The sequence below is a fragment of the Anoplolepis gracilipes genome, chromosome 1 (assembly GCF_047496725.1).
Source record: "Anoplolepis gracilipes chromosome 1, ASM4749672v1, whole genome shotgun sequence".
Taxonomy (NCBI): Eukaryota; Metazoa; Arthropoda; class Insecta; order Hymenoptera; family Formicidae; genus Anoplolepis; species Anoplolepis gracilipes.
In genome coordinates this window covers 6,458,461-6,481,766 of record NC_132970.1, presented here as the reverse complement: position 1 = coordinate 6,481,766, position 23,306 = coordinate 6,458,461, and the positions used below count along the sequence as shown (strand labels likewise).

Sequence of the window (23,306 nt, the reverse complement as noted above, 5' to 3'; positions counted from 1 at the left end):
GACAAAAAGCGTGAATATTAGCAAAATATTGAATATCTTTCGACAAGGAATATTGAAGTATCATCCTCTCGTAAATATGAGAGAGAGCGCATTTCGTTTTACATGCAAATCGCAATCCCAACGCTTCTGAAATGCAAGCTACTGTGACGTAGTAACTCTATAGTGTACTCTAAAAAAAAACTATCTTTTTTTTCTTCTACCCATTTGTTTTTGTTATTATCGAAAGCGAATTTGGGTAGTTTGGTAACTTTAAGCCAAGAATTTATTATAATCGCATTCCAAACGTCTTAGGACAACGGCTGCAGGGTACTGGTTCCAAGCAGAGTTGATTGAAACATTTGCCTCGTCGTGAAACTTCGAAGCCAATAGTCGCAGATAAATCGGATTTTGCAGTTAATGGTTTCCTTAATTACGCCATCCGTCGCCTTATGCCGTCAACTTAAGGTTTCGATAATAAAGAGCCACCAAGTTTCTTACTTGTAGTGCATTTATATATCCACTATCCACTACCCACTATCCACTCTGTATTAATGGAATAGCATCGACGAATTCTCTCTGCGCCGTTTTTATTTTTGCCTGGAGCAACTGCGACGGTGCAATATCGCTCGAACCTTTTGTAGTTCACGAGCTTTAATTCTCTGTAGGTATTCTGCGGTTAATCGAAAACACACACTCGCGTATAATTATATGTTCTCTTTCTCAATATTACTAGAATTCGGTTACAACTTTTCTATTCTCCTGCATACGCACGCTTATCGCTGTAACGTTGGTGCGTGATATATTATGAATGAGAAAAGCAGTAGAGTCTGTGCTTTTACAATCGTACTCTAAGGGGAATACTTGTCAGCTCTTCGTATATTATTCGTTCATCGTATGTGTGTTGGAAAATAGGTTAGATTTAAATAGCGAGTTCTTCTAGCTTGCTGTATTCAAATAACTTTAGTACATGCCCATGCAAATTTTAAAATCTGTATCTTAAAATATAAACATACCAATATTCCGAAATAACGAAATTTCATAAAAACAATGAATGTCCAGTTATGTGCGATATGCAGTATACTTTGGGTAATTTCGAACACCGAGTATTAGTGACATGTGAAAATTCACCGTTTAGATAATGAAGACCATTTAGATAATGAAGCGTTAATTCGGTGAACCAACTAACCGAGTGCTGTACCAATTTCATGAACTTTATAAAAAAGAGAGAAAAAAGGACAAAACGAACAAAAAAGTGCAAAAAGGAGAATAATTACGCTGTGATGGGAATTTTCGTACTCCGGTTGATAATTCGCTCAAATGGAACGAATGAGTGCGAGGAACGTAAATTAATCCTCTTTCGTGTAATAATCGTGAGAAATTGCGACGCCGTCCATTATGGCAGAAATTTGCCACAGCGTTGGCAAATTTTGTAAGGGTTTTAGACAGTTTTGAAAGAAATGTTGCTTAAAGCAACGCCGCGGTATACGGAAAATATGTTCTATCGCGTGTTCCCCTCGCGTTTTCAAATACCGTCCGCTTGCGTGTGCGTTTTCCGTAAGTGACAGACAACGGTGACACGTGTATTCTGGGATTAGTGTTCTCGCGTGCTGCACTCCGTATCCGTCAGCCAGGAAGAACGTAAGCTCCGTGACACGTGTTCTAGCACGTACCTTTCTTTCGGTGACCGCAATAAAGACATGCCGCGTCATAACTCTTGGATGCATAGAAAAGTTGCGATTAGATAAGCACGTTGCACAGAACCGAGTGCTATTATCTGCGAAATTAGATCGAGTTTGCGGAAGCATGTCCTGGTAGCCGATCGTAGTTTAGCTTACAGGTAGATGGCGGAAGTTACATAATTATATTCAGAATTCAAATGTCATTATTAGGAAGTTGTAGACAGGAAGGAATCGAAATACTCCGACGCCGCAAGTAGAATAGTTAGCGCGACTCCACGTTGGAAATGAAGATGCATATTCAGAAACTCAAACAATCGATTTTTTTTACACAAAGTCACAAAGGTACAGATTTAAATTTATATAACATTTCGATAAGTACTTTAAATATAAAAAATGTATTTGTGTCAAAAGTCAAACTTCGTTATATCCAATCACATTGAAAATACATATATATAATTTAAACTAAAGTAGAACACATATCGTATAGTAGAAGTTAGAATCATCCAAAATAAATTGAAGTAACCTAGATTACTCTCCAACAAAGTACGCTAGATATAATCACAGTAAGACAAATTGTCAGAGTAAACCAAAACGTGGAAGAGTAAAACACAAAAGATGAAAGGTGTACATATTTTAAAAAGAATCTATATGCATCAAAATACAAATTATGAGATCAAACGAGAAAAAGGCTATACAAGAATATAAATAATCTCCTATAAAAAACTAAAAATTCGAAAACTCTTTCTGTATTCTGAATCTCTATCTTCGTATATCACTGCATTTTTTTTCTTTCTTTTATTGCAACGTAACTACAGTTACAGCGTATTTGAAATAAATGTACGCAAAGCTATGTAGCACTTTAAGCTTCTACTTTCTACGACATGATAAGTTTCTTGTACAGAGTTTCAGACTTTACGAGAAATATGTTATTTCGAGAAAAGTAGCTATTTTTATATGGCAAAGCGCAAATGAGGAGAACGTCGAAACGTCAAGGAGCCGTCAAGGATTGTCGAGATTGTAATAAGGAGTCCTGCGCAAATAAAATCGAAAATTGCAAATGCATTTGAAAAAAATCTATCTGGCAAAGTCCGCAAGCTCACTTTCGTCCCGATATGTCGATTATTCGTCGGAACGATATTCGCTTGATATTTGAACTGTTTGCACAACACAATCCGTATCTCGGCGACGAAACTACGAGATTGCGAAACGATATTTATTATCCGTACCTCTATCGCGCCGCTCGACCGGAATTGCCGCGGTGCATGTACGCGCCGCTACGGCAAATCGATGTCTTTCATTACTCCGTTACGGAGCGCGACGTCTTTGAAAAGATTTGGCCGGGTTTCCAGATCGTATCTATCGGACGCCCTACTATATTGCCGGTCTATATTTTGCAACGCGCAGATAGACATCTTAATTAACGGTTACACGAGAACCTCGTGCCCTTCTCTATTAAGGCCGAATGAAGCAACAAATTTCCGGTATAAAATCAAAAAATATCTTAACTTTTTAAACTAAAGAATTTCTTTAAATAATTATTAATAATGCTTAATTCATATTAAAAATGTGAATAAAACTTGTAGCTTTGAAATGTAAAAATGATTAGCAACTAGAGCACTGCTGCTAACATCGCTTTCCATTGAGTTTACAGATTTTCTACTTACTTAAAAATGATTATTATATGCTTATTAAATATTTAATAACAATGTGTAAAGCAAAGGCTTCATGTAAAAAAAAAAAAAAAAAAAAAAAGAATTAATGACTTTTATCATCTCTCGTTGAGTTCTTTCACCTGATTCAATACCTCGCCATATGTTAAATAATCGATTATGGAAAATTCTTAACTTGCACAATTTCGTCATGATTCCGCGATTATCTAAAATCTAATTCTATCGTGTGACAGGGAGGTCATTCTTTATATACGTAATCATGAATAAATAATTACATCGAAAAAGCTTGGTTGAAATGATCTAATCCGAACAATGGTCCGTCGTATCGCGTGGCACGGCATTCATGACCGCAATGCCACTTAATGACAGTGTCGTTATACGGCTTAGCTTTATTACGGTTACCCACCCACGCGTTGTTTCAGTCTCCATTGAATTTTCATGAACATGTTAGGAATATAATATAACGCGTTGTTAAGGTTCCTGCGGTTTTATTACAGAACCGCGAAACAGGATCACTGTATTATTAAAAATTCCGCCATAACAGAACGCATTTACAATTTTGTCGTCACGTACATTAGCTTATTGTTAGTTAAAATATAGAAGGCTATACATTGAACGTCCAATAATCTAGATAGTATTAGATAATCGATTAGATTGAATACTAATCGTATTGATAGTAATCGCGTTCAGTCACTTTACAAAGTCATATAACGTTTTCAAGATCACACGACATTCTCGAGATCACATCTCATCATTACGTTTCTGTCTCTCTCTGTACGCGTGAATTCGCTTAACGCTTCAATAGTCAGAGGCTGAAATTAACTATGTTACCCAGCGTAAACGCGCGCGCTCCGCAAATGAGAAGCTAGATCGGTATTTGGCTATAACGGAAGTCACTTAAATGCAATTATATGATGGGTTAGTGCACATCGAAATGTGTACAAATGATTTGATTTCAGTTCTGTTCGTTGAATATTGGAATATAATGGGAATTGCGAACACATTGCATTACTAATGCAAGGAAGAAATCTCGATTATATGAAGGGCATTATCGTTTTTCTCTGTAATATATATGCAATTGACGTAATAATTTACATGTATAATGTATGTAAATACATGTATGTAAATACTTCGCATTTAGTTTATTTTACAAAAAATTTACTCTTCATTTCTTCGATTCCGCTCTTTGACAGGTATCAATTAATGAAAGTAGAAGAAAACGAGAGAAATAAAGTGAAATCGACGATGCAATATTAAATTTGCGACACTTATCTTCATCACCGAGATTATTATTGCACGAAAGCGGCCTTCCAATGAGAGCCTTAGGCTATCAATTTGTATATCTCGGAAACACGCGCCGATAGTAAAATACATAGCTGTTTTTAAGAGCAAACGCATGTTGCGTGCCGTAGTGCAAGGCTTTCGACTCGTGACCGAGAATCCAAAAAAGGAAAATAACGCGATATCCAATCCTTCCTCGTATACGCTTCATCGCTCGTGCAGCGAGTAGCTGAAACGAGCAAGAAGAGCTTGCGCAGTTACTTGGTTCGTTTCCTACGTACTCCACCTACTACTAAAGAAGACCGAATTCGCTTTCGCGTCGAGCTTTAGCAGACAATTCTTGACTCTACTATCTCCCGTTTCGAAATACTTAATCAAAGGAGAACAAGGGCCGAACTTAGGCAAACAGAACGTGAATTCGTCACCGAAGGCAGCAATTGGCGGCGGCGGATGAAGCGAAGCGCGACGTTGCTATTTACTGTTAATGGGAAACTGGCATAGAACGAAACTGACATAGAATGTAAGTCTGCGCTCTTTGGTTCTTCTTGAGTACAGTATGCGTAATAAATATTAGCGCACTCCTTTAACGTGACTGTTATATGGATACTTATAAGGCTCTATCTCTTGATAAAACCGCATCGGAGACCGCTGTCTCTAGTACGAGTACTGTCGAGATAAATACGAGACTACTACTTTGTATGCCCTCGATACGAACGTGTTCCCCTGCCACGAGGTCAAAACTTACCTCGTCGTTAAGGGAGAACGTGAGCCTTTTGTGACAGGAGAAGAGCGATCGTTACGAAGAGAATGTTACACCGATGGCTGAACGCCAATTAATGGTACGTCGCAGGACTTTCACAAGTTCGTCGTTTCTGCCGATGGAACGATGTTTAAAGAGTTACGACTACGAGGCGTGTTCGCGATCAGTAAAAGCGAGCGTTAGAAACGTGAATAGTTTAACAAGCGAATAAAAAAGCGCTCTTTTGTAAATTTTAATCTTATATTTTAACGTTTAATTCATCAAATGTACGAATTAACTAAGTATATTATTAATTTCTTATTTCCAGAAGTAATTCTATTCTCTTTTCGTATGTACTAAGTATTCTATCTTTTCATTTCCTTTTTATCTCGGTCGCTACAATAATATCATCACCAGATATGTATTGACTGTCATGAATAATACAATGCGATATCACTGCGTTGCTAAGAAAAGGCATAACTATCAATCCTAAATAATGGAAAGACAGTGGAACGTGTTAGATTCTATTCTAAAGTCCAGGTGCATTCCCCAGATACCACTTTACATCTTGCTCCACAGGCTTGTATTAAACATTTACTCTGTAGAGTACGTGTTGGACCTTCGCACGGACCGTCTTGTGTGCTTAGGTTCTCACCCGTATATCTCTCTTCTGCGTTCTGTCACTCTCTCCCTCTACCACTTTCTCTTCCTTACTCACTATTTGAATAACAAAATAAATTTAAATGTCACATACCGTCAAATACACAAATTATCTACATAACCTAGAGCTTTAGAAATTCTCATTCTATGTAAAATGGAATTAAATTATACTAAGGATAACTTTACGTATGATCATGTGATATAATAGATTAAAAAGATGTAGAAATTATAGTCAATTATATAAATCCATCAATATGTTTTATTACTGCGATCAAGAAATACATACGAATGCAATATTTGATCGAGTAAATGTTCGGATTAACTTACATCTCACGAATCATTTTCATTTTTATTCCATACGATAGAGGGTACATTCCTAAATAATACATACCGTGAATTTGGCTCCTCCCTTTTGGTGCCTAAGATATGCGATTTTGAAATATCGTAATTTTCGTATTTTTTAATTTTTATCGTTAAATCCTTTTGGCATATTTATATTTTCATAATTTTATTATAAGGTAAACGCGTAGACGAGAGAAGAGATTCACCTCTGCCTCTGCATCTTTCCCCGAAAAAATTAACCTAACCAATCTATATCTAATTGAATCCTATTTTAGAACTCCTCCGCCCACGCGTTTGTTAATGATAACGAGCAGCTTCGCCTTTCCTCCTATGCCTCTATGATAAAAGTAAAAATAAATTTTTATCATAAGATAAAAGCATAAGCGGAAAAAGAGCTCCGCCTACGCCTTTATTGTATGATAAAAAGGTACAAAAACACATGTCAAGATTAAGGTCATTCAGACTAAATTTCTTTTTTCTAAAAATATATATCATTTTTATAGTTGAAAATCGCGTATCTCAAGAACCCAAAGAGAGCCTAAAAATTCAAAGTGTGTATTATTTAGGAGTGTGTCCCCTAGCATATGAATAAAAATGAAAATAATTCGTGGGGTGTAAGTTAATCCGAACATTTATCTTGAATCGAATTTACAATGATAACAAATTCACAAAAAAAATTCGCATTCAGAATTATGTAAATGTAGAATTAGATGTAATTCTCAAAAAAATTAATCCATTTGCGATCACCATTTCGGAAAGCGCAAAAGTGTAAAACGAACGTGAAATTTCTCGACCAGCGGAGTCGTCGACAATTCTATTTTAGACTACGCGACTGTGGACGAAGCTGCTACGTATTGTACGCCTACGTAGTAACTTCCTAAACTCGTGAATTAGAAATGCCGGTAGAGCTCGGTGCGAGCGTACGACAACCTGCAAAGATATTTCGTGCAGTTTCCTTACGCTCTCTAACGCTATATTCTCCGAGGCCAATTGCGAGCAAGATTGCCACTGCAAAAAGTTCGTTGCATCCCTATTCTTATACACGTCGTGGAAAATTAAATGAGACGAGTGAGAGTGAGAGAGAGAGAGAGAGAGAGAGAGAGAGAGAGAGAGAGAGAACACTTTTTTACCTGACATGAAGTGATTTTATGAAGCGGAACATAGATAAATTGCGAAAGCTCCCGATAATGAGAAACATAATTAATTGAGAAATAATTGAATAAGCTAAATAAATTCGTAATTAATTTAAATAATTGTTTTGTTGTGAAATAATTATAACTCTATGTACACTCTATGTAAAGTTCTTTGGATATGAATTGCTAATGTAAGAAGAATGAATATAGTTATGAGAAAAGATATGTGTTGAATATCGTAGTGTTCCTTGAAAATAAGGTAATAAACATGTGGTGATATCGTACAAAATGCAATGTGCCCCATTTTTGGAAACAATTTCCTTGCGATTGCGTTTGTTCAGTAATATTGCACAAGGGGGTTGTTTCGTAGAAAGACTGTACCCGTTATTCAACACAAAACATATTTTTCCACTATTGGAACTTGCGCAATGTAATGTTCCTCTTCATACAAATAATAAGAAACTACATATCAAAAGCAACTATTAATATATATTGCCAAGATATAATTCCTTAGATTAACAAATCAAATATATATAATTTTCTTATTCTCAAATGTATAATTTGATTATGTTGCATATATATTTTATTTAAATATAATTACAATGAAAAATATAATCTCGGTATATCTGTTATTTTTTTATACAATAAATTGAGTAACGCGTATCTTGCTATAAATAATAAATTAAAAAGTAAGATTTAAGACGCAACGATAAATAAATGTATCAAATTACTTTTCTTACAAAATTTAACATCGAAATTTTCTGCAGAACAATCATCTTTTCTCTAACTTGATATTAATCCAACGAGCACTTTAAGAATTTTTCTCAGAACACAATCTCTCATAATGCAATCGCTCTGATGGCGCAATGTGCGCCACTATCGGAATTGACTTCGTATCTTTGGCGATGCAGGGGAGATATAATTTATATTTCTGCACTTTTCAGGAACGGATATTTTACTCAAAGTTTTTCCGCGACGGGACCTTCCCTGTCCACTTCTTTGGCATGTACATAAAACTTTCGTTCGACTTTACGAACTGGGTGCACACAGCATCAATGTTTTTACATCTATCAGAAATCGCAAACTAGCCTCGCCAACTTCTCTTAGTCTTTGACAAGCATACTTATTTAGTCATATAAACATGTTGTTTGTTAAATATTTAAGCAAAGCTTTATGAGAGATTCATTATCACTTTCTTTCACTTTTTATTACACGAAGAAGAGCACACTGTGACGATTTTCTTGAAATTTATTTTAAGTTAATTTATTATTTATTAATCGAAAGAATGCGTCAAGTTATATAATATCAAAGTTATACAATATATTTTCAGATGAGACACATAGCATCTCATGCAAAATTTAACTTACTAGTATAATATGTATAAAGTTTATGTACTTTTAAAATAATATTTAAATTTCGTATTGTACGTACGAAACGAATAAACAGAAGATCAAGGATGTTTGAAAGTCTAATAATTAATTTCGATTATTTATAATTTCGCATTCTAACAATATGAGAGAAAAAACTAATCTCATTTGTCAGAAATTCCTTGCATTAATAAAACGCATGCAAACAATTATTATTATAGCGTCTATGATTTTTTATTATCATTATTATTTTTTGGTAATTTTTAATATATTACCATTTTTCACTAGATATATATTTTTAAAATCAGAGGTGATGCAATGGAAGAAAAATATCTGATTTGCTCAGGGTCGTAGAGATGCATTTGGCGTTAAGCCAAGCCGTTTTTCTCTCATGATATGTGGTTGATGCGTAATTCTTGTTGCTCGCGAGAGGAGAAGGAACAAAACATGAATCAGGAAAGAAAAATGACAGCAATAAGAAAAGACAGAATTATTGATGTTATCGCCTTTAGTGAGATTAGAAATGTATAAGATAAGACATCATATCTTACAATTTTCTTCGCGTTACATACATACATAATATATACCTACATATGCATCAAGGAATAATCAAAAAGATCGGATTTTTAAAGCACCATGTGATAAATCATTCGTAATTTACGAAGAAAATGCACAAACTCGTGTAAATTAAGTCAATTCTAAAGAAGAAGAAATTACTCTTAGAGAAAATTGTGTCTTGGTATGCTTTTGCATTTTCTTGCACGAACCGTTGATATTGTTAGTGGATATTCAAATTTTACGCTCTTCGCTTCAACGATTTCAACCTTTAGTACGGCGCTTTTACTAGTTGAGAAAGCTAAATTGGAATGAGATGAAGGGCGGATAGAAGGACAAACGAATGAAAATGAAGGAAATACGTCCGAAATGTCCTTTTGTGGCATAGACGGCAGATTATAGAGAGTAGTCTAAATAAAAGAAGCTGATTATTCAGTGCAAAATATTTCGAAGGTCGATGAACTTTTGACGAATATTTGAAATCGCAGCGACCTCGCGCGGTCTTTGAGCGACAGAGAAATTGCGGTGTAAGTATTTCTCAAAGGGGTAGTATCTAAAGCACCTAAAGTTTGAAGCTCGCTTACGATCGAGGACTTGGATCCATATTCCACGCGAGCTCGGCACTCGACCAAGTAGTTAAACTTGACTGGAACTTAGTACCGAAACGCGATAAATGATTAGAACTCGCTTTCGCATCAATAGCCGTCAATGATCGTTCAACGTGCGCGCGGATGCTAAATCAAGTCTTTTATGAATTCATTTAAATCATTTATCATGTACTATTAATGTACTATAAAAATCCACATTACTGAATAGCATCAAAATTTATCAATCTATTATAAATCTATGAAATTTTATTTTTACTTATAATTCACTAACAATTCATAATCCATGAAATATAAACTTAAACATAAAATATTCCAATTTTATTTCATCTACTTTCATCGATTTTCTAATTTGATGAAAAATATTCGTAAACTTTAAAAAATCCTATTTTCTAAAACTATATTCGAATAAGTACATACATTCACTAGATCCGTAAATTTGTGAAATTTCGTAAGTATACGATATCTAGTAATTTAATGTAGCAATATCGGTTCTCGATTTTATTATACGACCGGTTATCGTCTTTGTCGGTATCCTATTTCGCCTACTATTTCCTCTTGAAATCAAAAGTTCACCCATAAATTACCGTAATTAGTGCCGGCCATTATCAATCGCAATTCGATCTACCGTTGCACGCGCAACGTTCTAATGCGAAAAGTTTTGCGGCAACTTCAAAGAAAGAGATGGTTGCATTAGTATTATCTTGAACGTTAGATGTCGATGCAATAATATACCGGTTTTACATCTACATAAATTACGGCGCTGATGACAAAATATGTATACGTCGGAAGAATATATACATGCACCGAAAGGTTTGAAAGAAGCAGTGCTCCAAAATTACTAAGATTAAGTTACTAATGACGTCGTGCATGAGCGTTAACAACGAGAGCAACGCGGCTTTCTTTAATATGCAGGTCGCGCAATGGAATACATCGGCAGCGAGTTGAGATGCAAACTTTGCGAGATGCGAATTATTAACTAAAGCATTCAGTAGTGTATCATGTCAAAAGAACGCTTTATCATGGATAACGTTGAAAGTTCAGGTTCTCATTATCTCGCGATAAACAATTTGTAATTGAGGCGTATGATATTAATGGTCTTTCTAGACCTATGATATAATATGAATTACAGTTATAATATCAATATTAATATTTATAAGATTATGAAAAATATGTTTATTTATCAATGTGTATACGAAAAATTTTAATCATATCAAATAATAAATATAATAAAATATAGAAAAAAAAAAATATATACATATATCAAAATCCATTATTGACCATTATTTAATACACATATGAAGTGCGAAAATCACGTTACCTGTGATTTAAATGACCATTCACTGCCACATTTACATGTATTATGTATGTTTTCGTGAAATAATACGATCGTAAAGCGTTACAGAGCGATTTTACTCCGCAGAATTTTCCTCCGGACAGACTGCGAATATACGTTCTCCATCTCCGAAATTCACCACCGTGAGTAGCATATACATTCCGTAAATTTGAACTGACGCGTGCAATGCGCTACATGTCCGTATATACATACGTGTTTTATACCTGAGTCACAAGAAACGTAAGGCGCCGTCTGTCTGTACATTTTCACGAAAACGTTAACCATTTTGCATAAATCTTTCGATGTAAATTGCACGTTATCTGTTAAACATTATTTGGCTATTTATACCTGTTCGGATATTAATATTAGGCGAAGATAGATGTAGAAAGTTCTGCAACTACTCGCGTGAGTATAAATTATTTTTCATTTCTCATTTCTCTCTCTCTCTCTCTCTCTCTCTCTTCCTCTATCCTTTTTTTTTTTTTTAGAAAATTTTCTAGAATATGCAGAAGAAATATTTTAGAAGAGGTATTTAATTTTCTCCATTTTTTTCTCCAGTATTTTATGACGGTATTTAAATTTCTCTAATTTTTTTCGATATTCCACAAGAATGCTCTTAATTTTCTCTACTTAATTAAAGACATTAGGAATAACAGATCTTACAAATGCGACAATTTATCAACTTCTTGCGGTAATATTTCTCGACACGCTCCCGATTAAAGTGTAATTCGCATAATAGTAGAAGCATAACTAAACCTCGCATGAAGCAGCTACGTCACGCGTATGGATTTTCACTCGAGACGAAGGAGACGCGGTTCGCGGACCACAATAATGCGGACAACTCGAGATCCGCGTGCGCGATCCACGAGGCGGAACTTCGTGAGCATAAAAGAAAGTCGGAAGGGAACGCGGGAGAGGAAACAGGTGAACGGCCGTCGTGCTTTATCGCGCTCCACGATTTGCCTGTTCTATTCCGTTCCCGATAACGATAAAACGATGCCTATTTCGAGATATATTCAGCCGGTCCAATGATCCATCATTCGGCCGTTCGAGCATGCGTCGCAACATGCGATCTCCGCGCTTTATGCAATGGTGTGCACGCGGTCGAAGGGAGGCTGAATCGACTGGAAGCCGGGAACCTCTCCACAGCTCGTTGCTGGATTTTGCTGATGTTGCTTGGCCCTAGCTCTGCCGCCGGTACTGACCATCGTCGTTCGTCGGCCTGATACGAGCCACGTCTCTCGGCCCGAATACAACGCATAGAAACGTGGTTGGATTACGTATAGTTGGCCGTCCGAGCCGGCTCGTTTATCACCACTTCCCGTGATGAAGCTGTTGGGTTAGCCGGGCCTCTCTGCATAAGCAAACCGCTTGCCTTATCTCAAATCGTATAACGTCTTGTTAAACTTCTTCCATCCTCCGCAACCACGCAGATATTTCGCACGAAAATCATTTGGTCAATGAAAAGAAAATAGATCAAGGCTGACAAGCGCTGCGTTATTTTCAAATGACTAAACTACTGCTCCAATTAAACACTCGTAATTAAAAAATCATTCTCGTAAAGCGATAAAAATCTCGACAGTGAAATTTCCGTTGCAGGAAATGGATAATTCAATAATTTAATGGCTTATTCAATTAAAGAAATTACTTGTTCGATTTTTAATGCAAAGTATTATTTTTAGATATTCGATTGTCTGTGACGTATATGGAGACGTATATATCACATTTGAGATATATGTATGATTCATCGTTTTTGTTATTAAAATTGTTATTAAAATTTTTAAATTTGATCAAAATAACGGATTTAAATTTTAGAAAAAACATGTATCTGTATTTTTATAATTCTAAAAAAAACATCACATTACTGTTCTCTCAATTCTTTATTCAATTTGACGTACTGTCTATGCAGCCACTGTAATGTAACAAAAACATGTAAAATCCACTCATCAAGAAAATAATATGTAGAATTTATTTTATTTCAATATTCTACGCAATACAAAATGCAAAATATAAATGTAATATAAAAATCGTAATTCGTAAAAATATCAAGATGTTATCATTATTATAATAATTCTAATAAATTCCATTATTTAGTATATATTTAAAAAATTGTATATAGTAATATTTGTGGATATAATTTAGAGTTGTATTTTTAGGGAGAGTAATAAATAATTTTGAATTTCTCTTATTTTTTTCTGTCGTATATATAATATACGGCTACAATTCCGTGCTTCGTATCGATAGCGACATTTTGTCGAATCGCGCGATTTAGTGCAAAATCAGAGACACGCTGCATATCGCTGATATTTTTATAAGCCGAGACCATTGTTCAACTTTTGTAGGTTACATTTTTGTTAAACTTTTCCGTGACTATTTACAGTCACGCGTATACCTTAATAGTTGCACAAGAGGCACGCTTGACACGCCGTTGCAAAATTATTCGCCAAAACTTTGCGACAATTATTTCCAAATCAAGGCAACAGCGGCTAGAAACAACGGGGGCGCGAGCAAGTAATTCCGGAGAAAGTTCGTGGAAATAGCGGTTGCGCTGGGCATGCAACTACAGACTTTCCAAAAGAGAGAAATTAGGGTGAAAAGCTTCTCGAGAGTACACCTCATATAGCCATGGTTATCGCACGTTTCTTTTTCTCGGTCTCTCGCATTCGCACGTGGTGGTTTGTGTGCCTTGCATTACAGAATTCTAACCGCATACGCACCAGCGACCACTAAGGCTATCACGAAATAAATTAAAGCTTGCGGAAAGAATCGCGGTTGCTTTCAACATTTCGCAAAAAAAAACAAACATACATGAAAAAATATACATGCAACTGTGCATGTTTGTATATGCTTTCGGAGCCATTGCTTTATCACGATTTATCGTCAATAAAATAAAATGTATATTTCGTAGAAATATTAATTGCAACCTGTTTTTATCAAAATTTATTAACTGTGTCAATTTTCATAACACAAGCTTTATAAAGAGCGTAATTAATATAGACTCAGTTTTCGCGATTATGGAAGCAAGCGCAGTGATGGCAAATTCAGTTACTTTCGTTTAACGTAAACTTTAGAATACTGCTAGCTAATGCAACTAATTTTTAAATTCATTAAACTCGTTAAATCTATATGTATAAAGTTCTAATTTAATACCGCTTTGAGATAGGGTTTTAACACTCCGGTCCCTCTGTAATGGAAAGATCAAATACGAAATGCAGGACATGTTGTAAACGTATATATTTGTCTGTTTGTTATTTTTCACGAATTGTACACACACACATATACACAAAAACTAAAGTACATCCGTCGTAACGAATCGTATCTCGTTCGACAACTTTCCTATTTCATTTTCAACGAGGAATATCAAAGCGGATCATATATGATGTCATTTCGTTACACGCTTGATGGAAGTTTTCGTTGACGTGTATATAGCCATTCCTAATCTTATACCACCTGCAGCCTCCATAACTTTCCTCGTGTCTGATCAATTCTTGATAACACGGTGAAACGAAAACAGGACTCTTGGCCGATGAATACCAGGGAAAAATTCACTTCGCCTCCACTTTCGCGGTGCTCCGTCTACGGAGATTTATGGTCGCGCACATTCGGAATTTAAGGAACGCCGGCTAAAGGGCGGTCGAGAGCCTATGAAAATTAATCCCACGCCAGATGCCGTTAAAGGCCGTGAGATTTATCTACTACATGCCCTTTGCCGTGAACTTTACGCTAAAAAACTTTTTCAGCACCCTTACCGCTACTTTAAAAGCTCGTTATTCTTATTAAAATAATCAGTCAGGTTCTTAAGAAAATATGCATTATGCAAAATAATAAAAAGTAATTAAATTAATATTAATCAATTTTTAAGTTCAAGATATAATAATAACTTTTGCTGGAAAAAAATATATATGTATATATATTTTGTGAACTTTTAATATATTTTTCTTTTCCTTCAAATTAATATAAATATAATATTCTCTCTTCTAAATTTAAATTATTCTACGTAGAAAGTCATTTTACTTACAGGAATGAATGTGTGCACATCGATTATGATAAATACATGTGAAAGTAACTGAAATTCAACTGAAAGACTCTACCGACAAAATCTCCGTCCTTCGAAATTGCCAGGCTCAGATGCGCCGTAGAACAGAAGACAGACGTTGGGGGAGAGAAGAAAAAGATGGAAGGGTGAGCTGAGAAAAGTCTGGGAAACTTTGGTACAGAACTGGCAGGTAAAACATAAGACAGAGAATAGCCGAAGGAACGGAAAAGTAAAGGAAAAAGAGTGCATTTAATGCTCATGGGAGGGAGAGAGCTTAGCTGATAATCCTCTCGTTTATATTACTTTACAGCCACGCGGATCCTCTCGACCTTCCGGCATTCTCCTCCGTCGTCGCCCTTTCTGACTTTCTTTCACCGACGAGGACTGACAATGGTAGTCTACGGTGTTTTCATATTTCTCCACCGACAACGGAAAATCACCCGAGGATACTACAACACGGTGCTAATGAAATTTCTACGAAACGACGCGCGTTTGTGGCCGGAAAAATGCACCATTCCCGGAAAAATAGTTTCCCTTTGGCTTATGCGTGCCGTACGTTGTTCGAGTTACGCGAAAAACACCGACTTTCTGCTTGATTCACGGACATTAAGATAACGTAACGCTTTCTCAGAAGCTAAAGAATACCAGTAAAGTGTTATCAAGTGTAATTTAAAACTGTTGTGTTTCGCGTATTTTGAATCCTTTGTTCTTTAAACGTGTACAAGCATTAAAGAGGATTACGTTTTCGTATATATATAGACGCAAAATAAATAGCGAAAAAGTCATTCCAGATAAAAGCATGTAAACGCCAATATGTAAATATGCAAGAGCTTAATTTTAATATTATTATTTGTGGTGAATTTAATTGTCACGCATGCTCGATACAGAAATTTATTTAATGGATGCGAAACATACATTTTAATCGCAATTTTACCGATTACGCATGCTAGAATATGCAAAGGTATGCTAGTAAAATACATAAACTCATCATTCATAAATCATTCCAGCACTTTAGTATTATCGATAATGAATTACTATCAAGCAGAATAGGTAATTTTAATGACTATGGTAATACCTTAATATCTCGATAATATAGGATTACTTTTGAAAAAATATTACCATTTAGAAGAGAGAGAAAGAGAGATAAAATGTCTTTGCGAATAAAGAGAATAATCACAGAACACAGCATTCTATTATATCCTTCAACTTTCAAGTAAGAATATCACTCTCAGTTGGTTTTATAACGAAAAAAAACTCAAAGAAGGTTATCTCTCAAGAAGAACCTGAAAGTGACACGCAATTCGAATGCAAAGCAGTCTTCTATTACAATGAGCCCTTTCGGTCGAAAAAGCGTCTCTTCAAATGCAAATCGAGATAGATTCCGCACATGTAATTGTCACAAAGCCACTATTTGCAAGTGAAAGCTAAGTCAAAGTTGTTGGAAAGAAAACTGTTTAATAACAAAAGAGCAAAATCAGATCCTTCTTATTGTCGTATTCCTTAATAATATGGCAGGGATATAACTTGTTGAACATGAAATAAATTTTTCTTTCTACCGTTTCTTTTTTTTTTTTTTTTTTTTTTCGATCAACTTCGAAGAAGTTGCTGACAGCAAAGATGAAAAGCATGCATTCTGAATAAAATATCGATCGTCTCGTGTATGATTTATATATATATGACCGTAAGGTTATTTATGTATATCTTATGACGGCAGTGATTAATTTCACGCGATATAATTATCACGCGTGTATCAACAGCTACGACAAAGAACTTTGTCGCATCAATTATCGATTAACCGAGGCAAATGTCTGAAGTAATTTTCATGCAAAGTCTATGCGCGCATCGCGTGTTTCTTTTTAGAATATATACAGCGCAAAATAGTAAAAATCTTTCAAAACACCTGGAGCACAGTTTAATCATGCGGCAAGCAAGTATAAGTTTCCCAGCAGACGCATATACACGGTAGCAACTGATGCAACAGCTCTGCTGTTTATTTCTTACATAATTTAAGATGATCTAGTCAAGAGGTACGAAAGTTATATAGAAAGAGAATGGCGACACAGAGCTCTCGGCAAAATGGCTTGCAAAATAAAATAGAAACAGCAAGTTTTGTTTCAAGCGGGACATAAATATGTGACTGCTTCAATTATGATAAAAAAATGAAAAAGATCTCGTGTATGTACATAGAGAATAGTCTATATGATTTTTCCATATCTATTTTTATCGTTGATCGATTCAAAGCCCGATTCAGTTGAATTTTCGTATGATTATATCACAAATAGAAATTCGCTAATTACCAAGTTGCAACAGTACAAAGGTAAAGGGAGGAAAGAGACGACAGCATTCGCAATGCAAACTAAGTAGTTTAGCGATTTCGCTTCGTATTTTGAAGGCATCGCATTCCTATATATTGTTATAATAGCATATAATGCTATTATAGCAATATACGAGTATATTATATGCTATTATCATAGAAAATTGGCGACAAAAATACACAAACACATGCATTATTCCTATTTCCAATGTTTTGCTATTGCTTTTCAAACTCTGCCAATAAAATAATTATAATCAAATGTAGTATAAAATTAATTTGTTAAATTAACAGGTCGTGCAATAAAATGAAATGCAAATTTGTTAAAATATAGATTTGTCAATCAACATATTTGCAAAATGTACAAAGCAGAAATGTTATAATACAAACGTTAACTTTTTTTTAAAATCTATCGAAATATTTTAATCAACTAGATTCGTTCATTCTGTACATACACACTATAATAAGAAACATGAAATGAAACATTTTTAAAATTTATGCTACTATTTTACTATAATAAATTATTAATATAATCTTTATGCATAACAAAAGAAGAGAATGAATCCTCTTTAAGTTAAAATATATCTTTTGTCACAACAAGTGTTATATACATATAAATCTGAGTTTTTATCATTTAACCAATTCTTCTTTTGGCATAATTTTATATAATAATAAAAAGCATAATTTATATTCATAGTTTGCATAATGAATTTTGATGAATTTTTGTTTCATAAGAAACTCCTTTTGAGACTTTGATCATGTTCTTTTTTATCAGTAATCTTATCACGGCTGCATACAAGAGAAGACAATTTTTTCGGCATTAAAGATTCCTTTCATGCATACGATATGTGTCATCTTCAATTTTCGAATTATGCATTGACTATACTGTACATTATATATTATTAAATTCACAATGGCAATAAATATTCTCAAAAAGTGTAGACAAAAATAAGCCGATTACCGTTCTGAATATTCTAAAAATCTATATACATTATCATGACATTATGTACTATTTGATACAAATACTAACGCACTCATGCCAGAATAAAACCGACGTCTCGTTAGTTGTTACAATTCCAAAGAATACTTCGGTTGAATTCTCGATTAAGAGCCACTCCCATTGTGCCGATAATAACGCAAGTTAACGGTCTTGTAAGTGCTGCCGACACGAGTCCCCGATTCTTTTCGGTCGAGCATTCCCACGAGCGAGGAAGCTTTAATTGTAATTAATGGTACCGAGAATTAGATTCGACTCTAGTCCAATCCCTCCGGGAGTAAAGGAACGCGCGACGCACTTGTCTTGTGTTTAATCAGATTCGAGCTGTATATAGCGACGAGACGTTCGCCGTATTACACTTGACGAATTGGAAGCAATCCTTTCTTATTCCTCTGTTTCTCAGAGATCTTACAGAGATTAAATTTGTTCGAGAATGCGGCGTTTGCACGCGAGAGATACAATCAACTGGTGTCGAAAATGGAATTTAAGCTTTTTTTTTTACGACGACGGAACTCGATGTTAAGACCGGACAAACATCCGTTTTGCGATTATAAGCCAAGATCATTCCCGCTAGTTCTGCTCCGAACAGGTCCGGCAAGTAACAAGATCATTTCCTTGCTAATGGTATCGCGCTTCGAAGCTAACGTTTTTGCGAGAACCAAAGTTGTGTCATGCACGAATCCTCGGTATTATGCTTTGAATACCCGCGGCCTTATCTAGGCGTCACACGTAGACGAAGTTTGTAACCGGTAAGTGGATTAGCCCGTCCGCTAATTTAAGTTCATACGTGTTTCAGAAATACGCGAGAAATTTCGCGCCTTCATCTGAGCTTGATAAAAACGTTGTTAAATAGTTTCGCGGTAAAATTGGTGTTATTAAATTTAATCATGTAATTTTTTTTTAATTCTACGAATAAAAGAGATAATTAGCACGCAAAGATGAAGAAAAAAAAAACAAAAAATGCATATGCACCGAAAATGTGTATAGAAATGTTCAAATTAAAAGTAGGTGTAACAAAGTTGCATATTTTTGTAGAATATATTAATTAACCAATAAGTTGCAATGGAAAGATATAATCAATATTATTTTGAGGTTTAAAAACATATATATATATATATATATTTTGTTTAATCGTTCTATGATTTGGAAACCAAAAAAAGAATGTTATGTATATTCTCACTTATATGACATGGAACTTGTTCTCAACTCTGTTAGCTTAATAGTGTGCATATTTGTTAATGTTAAAAAGATATGTTTGCAGGTACAATTAAAAAAAATATGCATCTTTTTTATTTTTTTCTCATAATTACATTATTACGTCGTAAAATTTAAATATGAAATATAAAGACTTTATAAACGTTTTTCGTAAAAATTTTACGATCTATCTCGATAAAACGGTCAAAGACATTAATGCGATGCCGTCATTCGTTCTCGTGCACTGAAAACTTAAGGAATCCTCGAGATCGTGAATAAACCAACTGAAGATGTACTATCGATCTGTCGCGTACTTTCTTAAAAATAGAGGTAGTTCGGAAACTTAATTAATATAAAACTGAGTACATACATGTCAAAAACTTTGCAGAGTTATATTTAAATAATTTCCGCACTGTTGTATTGAAATAATATACAGTGGATTTCCTGGATATTTATTATAACATATCTAACGATGATGACCTAACTTCGTTTTTGGGGTGAAAGAGCTCGATTAATGTTTACGTCGCGAAAATTATTCACCATTTCGTACCTGTCATGATAAAACAATTTTGGATACAGCAACACAGGGGGATAAAGTTCGGTTTCGTTACTATCCGCGAAAGTTGATGTTCTTTAATAAGCTACAACGTGAAAACTATATGATACAGAGCGACACAGTGATAAATTACCGTGTTCGCAACTACGTCGTTCATTATCAAAATTTAGCATGCATGCTTGCTTACTAGATTCTGCAGAATTTGCGATACGCTTATTAATTGTATCAACGCGTTTCAGAGACGATGGGAGGTGACGAGATGCAAACGTCGAAGTGGTGCGTAAATGCAGAATGTTTCATATGAATCGCCGTATTAGTGTTATTAGAATAGTGTCGTATTAGTGTTACCAGATTAGTGTCTGCACCGAGCGAACAAGTATGTAGATGAGAGGAACAGCCAAGAGTGCGAAGCGTATCTACATAGCGTAGTGTATGTCATGTCTTCTTTACATTATGAGCCACGTGCACACTTCAATTGAATTCAATTGCACCATTTCTGTACTTTGCATTCATATTAGTGACACGTATATGCAACTGAAATTAGCTTAAATTAATTGAGATACTCCCCAATATGAAGATTCGCGTTTGAATTTCGCAATTATTATTCCTAATGTATCTCGTATGCAGTGCAACATGGTTGATACATATCTTGAGAAACTTAAAAATATATATTTAATCACTAACATTACGTCAAAGGAGTTATTTTCCGAAACAGCTCATTTATCGTCGTACGTTGTACGCTTCAAATACTCAGGAGGAATTCGTAGTATGCAAGTTATCCAAGCCAGAAGTAGAAGGAGGCGGTTACTCTCGATATTCGGATGAGAGAAGAATCTGTAGCGAATTCTCTGTATTTGGGGTTATAATAAATTTAAATTTGTTTATAATAATGTAGAAAAAATTATATAAAAAGCCAAATACATCTTTCTTATAATAAATAAAATAATAAATCTATTTCTATCTCCTTCCCCCTCCCCCTCCTCTCTCTCTCTCTCTCTCGCTCTCTCTTTAGTATTATTTGTCTAAAATAATTGATATAAAACAGATATAAAAACAATTCTAAAAATAACACTTATTATAAAAGTAATTAAGTGTTAAGTGAAAGCAAAATCTATCATAAAACTAAAAGTAGATATGAGAATTGATTTTAATAACATAGGAACGTTAATATGATGATCGTTGACGATCAACTGGCTCACCGCCAAATTAGCGTCACGATTATCCGCAATGAGCGCCGCTCGATCGAGTGTCAAAGGATCGTAAACGTATTCAATCTCGAATTAATCGGGCGTTATAAGATTAACCTGAATGCTATTGCTTAATTGCTAATGTTCTAGATTTCAATTAAACCTATTGAGAATTTATATACTTTTTATTTCGAAAATCTATACGCTCTTTATCAAATGGATGATTGATAGAAAATCGTGAAAATTAAAACTAATGAAATAATGCTCCTAATAATTCATGGTTCTTATTATTTTTCTTTCCTCTATAATAATAGTACAAATACTGAATATCCAGTCAGCAAAACAATACAAATATTAACATTTTTATTTTAATGAAAAAATAATTTTTTAACTCTGACGAAGAAAAGTACACAGGAAATCATAATCTCTCAAAACTTACATTTTAGGCAATTTTTAATTTAAATACATATTTAAATCTGCCATTTATATCGCTACATATAAAATCAAGTTGACGTATTAATGCAGTATATATCATCAAGTTGCGCATTAACAAACTAAAAAAACGTACAATACAATGTAAAGTACCTATCAATTTTATTAGAAAGTTTATTTTGTCAGTTTCCAACTTAAACGTCTTGTTTTGGTAATAAAGTTAAGTCAATTTTTTATTTTATAAATAATTATTTAGTATCAGTGTATATATATATATATATATATGTGTGTGTGTGTGTGTGTGTGTGTGTGTGTGTGTTTGTGTGTGTTTAATGTGAGTGTGTGTGCATATATATAAACACAATATTACCTAAAAAATACATAAGATATTTGTATATCCAGATTCTGTTTGCGATGATCTCATATCGTCGAGAAACGCTGTGCAAACTCGTGCCCTCGAGATAATCGACTTCAGCTTCGCGAAACCGGATACTCAAACACGGAGAAGTCGCGTATCATGATGACACGCTACGAAATCGATATTGATAAGCGGTCGACGATGCTTAACCGCGTATAGCCACGAAATCGAAATTACATTGTATAATGCGACGCATGCGTATCAATATAACATACATTATAGTATTTGGTTACGAACTATTAGAGTTAACAAGTTCGCCCTTTCCTAGAATATTCAAAATTTAATGAGGAAATTCCTAGAACAATATATACAATTGTATGTGCAGAAAGCATTCAGTCTTTGTTCGTCTCGCGACTAAAGAAAGAGAGAGCAAAAGAGAGAGAGAGAGAGAGAGAGAGAGAGAGAGAGAGAGAGAGAGAAAGAGAGAGAATGAGTGAGAGAGAGAGATGGTGCTTTTATTTGTTCTGATGATTGATTTTTAACTAAATAAAATAAAACAGATTATGTAAGTAAGTACATTAAATAGATTGTTGCTTCTTGAATAATAACTATATTGTGTTAAATTATTTCAATTAATTTGAAGATTTTTAATAATTAAATAAGAAAAAATATGAGTTTACGAGTTCTATTTAATTAAAGTAAAAATATACTTTGCTTTCATATAGCATAATATCTACGTGCGTAATTAAATATTAATTCGACAAGACTATTGTTAATGCTTGAACAATAGATAAAACATCGCCTACTTATGCTTAGGTAAAAGCAGTGGAATATAATGAAGCATATCTTATGTAAAACAGTATTTTATAGTCTACGAAAAACTGATTTA

General features: G+C 34.5%; 1 protein-coding gene across 2 annotated transcripts in view; it reads right to left on the bottom strand.

Annotated features, from left to right (window-relative positions):
- Kek5 (leucine-rich repeat, immunoglobulin-like domain-containing kekkon 5 protein) overlaps nucleotides 1-23,306 on the bottom strand; it is a 200,318-nt gene that overhangs the window by 85,467 nt on the left and 91,545 nt on the right. The gene's annotated exons all lie outside the window — the stretch shown is intronic.